The sequence below is a fragment of the Peromyscus leucopus genome, chromosome 1, assembly GCF_004664715.2.
Source record: "Peromyscus leucopus breed LL Stock chromosome 1, UCI_PerLeu_2.1, whole genome shotgun sequence".
Classification (NCBI taxonomy): domain Eukaryota; kingdom Metazoa; phylum Chordata; class Mammalia; order Rodentia; family Cricetidae; genus Peromyscus; species Peromyscus leucopus.
Window position 1 is genome coordinate 176932522 of NC_051063.1, and position 2302 is coordinate 176934823.

The 2302-nt window shown below is 51.4% G+C and overlaps 1 pseudogene; it reads left to right on the forward strand.

Moving 5' to 3' along the window:
- The first annotated feature begins 495 nt into the window (after positions 1-495).
- Positions 496-2093, forward strand: LOC114687322 (annotated as a pseudogene).
- Positions 2094-2302: the final 209 nt, after the last annotated feature.

Below are 2302 nucleotides of genomic sequence, written 5' to 3' on the forward strand. Positions count from 1 at the left end.
CAGTGAATGTTCAGCCTGCAGGACAGAAGAGGGCACCAGATCTCATTACAGATGGTTGTGAGCCACCATGTGGTTGCTGGGAATTGAACTCAGGGCCTCTGGAAGAACAGCCAGTGCTTTTAACCTCTGAGCCATCTCTCCAGCCCCTCCTATCACAGCTCTTAAGGCAGCTTTTCACACAGATTCTCTGCCACCCCTTTCTCAGGAGTCAAAGAGGGAGAATGATTCTCCCCAAGTGTTAGAAAAGAAAGAAAGAAAAACAGGCCCCCTCCTGGGGGCTAAATAGAATGGGGAAGGTTCTGAGAGGAAAAAATTGGGCCAAATTCTGTGAGGAGTGTGAGAGATGTGCAGAGAAATATACAGTAGAGGTTAAAGCAAAAGTAAGACACTGAGCCTGAGCCCTGTGCCCCAAGGGATTCTGGCCCTCCACCTTGGGACCCTGGGGTTGAGGCTGCTCAAACACCATACACGGCATTAAGGAGAGAACTCCACGATATGGACCCCTACAACCAGCCCCTCACTGGGAGGCATGGGCCAGGGGAAAACTTGGCCCCCGGACCTAATAGACCTCTAGAGTGGTACCCCTGGGACGCTAAAGATCACAAAAAACTCTGCAAAGCAGTAGTGGAAGATGGAACAGGCTCTCCATGGGCTCATACCTTACTACAGGACATTGCCTGTAATCCCTGTGTCCCCGAGGACTGGTTAGATCTGGTGAAGGCCATCTTTCCAGAGCCCACTACATCTTCTCTAAGGAGGAATGCCAGACCAGGACAGAGGCCAACTGGGCAGCCAACCCCCCTATTCCTATCACCTATGACATGCTATCAGGTACAGCTTAAGGGTACTTTACGGGGTCCAACAGGCAGTCATGCAAGGGCTTTACTGAGATCAAGTTAGACAAGCAGGGCTTGCAGCCTGGAGCACATTAGGTGAAGGGCCTACCGAATCTCCATAGCAGGGGGAAGACAAAAACCCAACGAACCCCTACAGGAGTTCATAGATAGAGTCCAATGGAGTATGTAGTTAATTTCCCCACTCATGGTTGCCCTCAGGGGATTACTGGAGGGATGGGCATGCCCCATACAACATATGAGGAGGGCATTCTGGGCTCTCAGGATTTCTGTCTGAGGGAAACCGCCATGCCGACGAGCTGGCATCGGGACTTAGGATATTGACCTTAAAAGATAGTTCATAACTGCAAGGCATGCCAGCCCTTCCTAAAGGTACCCCCTTTACAAACATAGGGAGTTAACCCCAGAGACCCAGAGCCAAATATTCTCTGACAAACAGATATTATCCATTTTTACACCCTTTAGCAAACAAATATATTTTTGTTTCAATAGAACAGAAAGGGGAATTAGCCACCATATTCAGTTACTCTGCACGCTACGGCCATGGTGCTCCAGCCTCGGGGATACAAGGACACCTGTGTTGGGCCCCAATCAGGGCCTTCTGCTCCCCAGTGACCCCTTTGTTCCCCTTGTGGGGCAGGAGCTCCTGGAGTGGCAGTCCCTATAGAAGTGATGACAGAATACAAGTGGTGGCGGGTGCTGGAGGCGTGGGAAAGAGTGCCCTGACCATCCAGCTGATCCAGAACCATTTTGTGGACAAGTTATGACCCCACCATAGAGAACTCCTATCGGAAACAGGTGGTCATAGATGGGGAGACATGTCCGCTGGACATCTTAGACACAACAGGTCAAGAGGAGTATAGTGCCATGCGGGACCAGTACATGCCCACAGGGGAGGGTTTCCTCTGTGTGTTTGCCATCAACAATACCAAGTCCTTTGAAGACAGCGATCACTACAGGGAGCAGATCATGTGGGTGAAAGACTCAGACGATGTGCCAATGGTGCTGGTGGGGAACAAGTGTGACCTGACAGCTTGTTCTGTTGAGTCTCAGCAGGCCCAGGACTTTGCCTGCAGCTATGGCATCACCTACATTGAAACATCAGCCAAGACCCAGCAGGGTGTGGAGGATGCCTTCTACATACTGGCATGTGAGATTCAGCAGCACAAACTGCAGAAGCTGAACCCTCCTGATGAGTGTGACCCTGGCTACATGAGCTGCAAGTGTGTGCTATCCTGACACCAAATGGCGGTACTCCAGCTGATGGTCGTCCAGCTCTTCCTGGCTCTGGCTGCAGCCCAGAGGGACCCACACCAACCTCAGTGGGTGACCTGGGTGCTGATCAGTGCTGGCAATGGACCCTGGACAGAGGATCCTGGGACATTGAGGATTGGTCTCCTTTTTCATAAAGAACTCCAATTCTTCCAAGACCCCTAAGCCTGGTACCC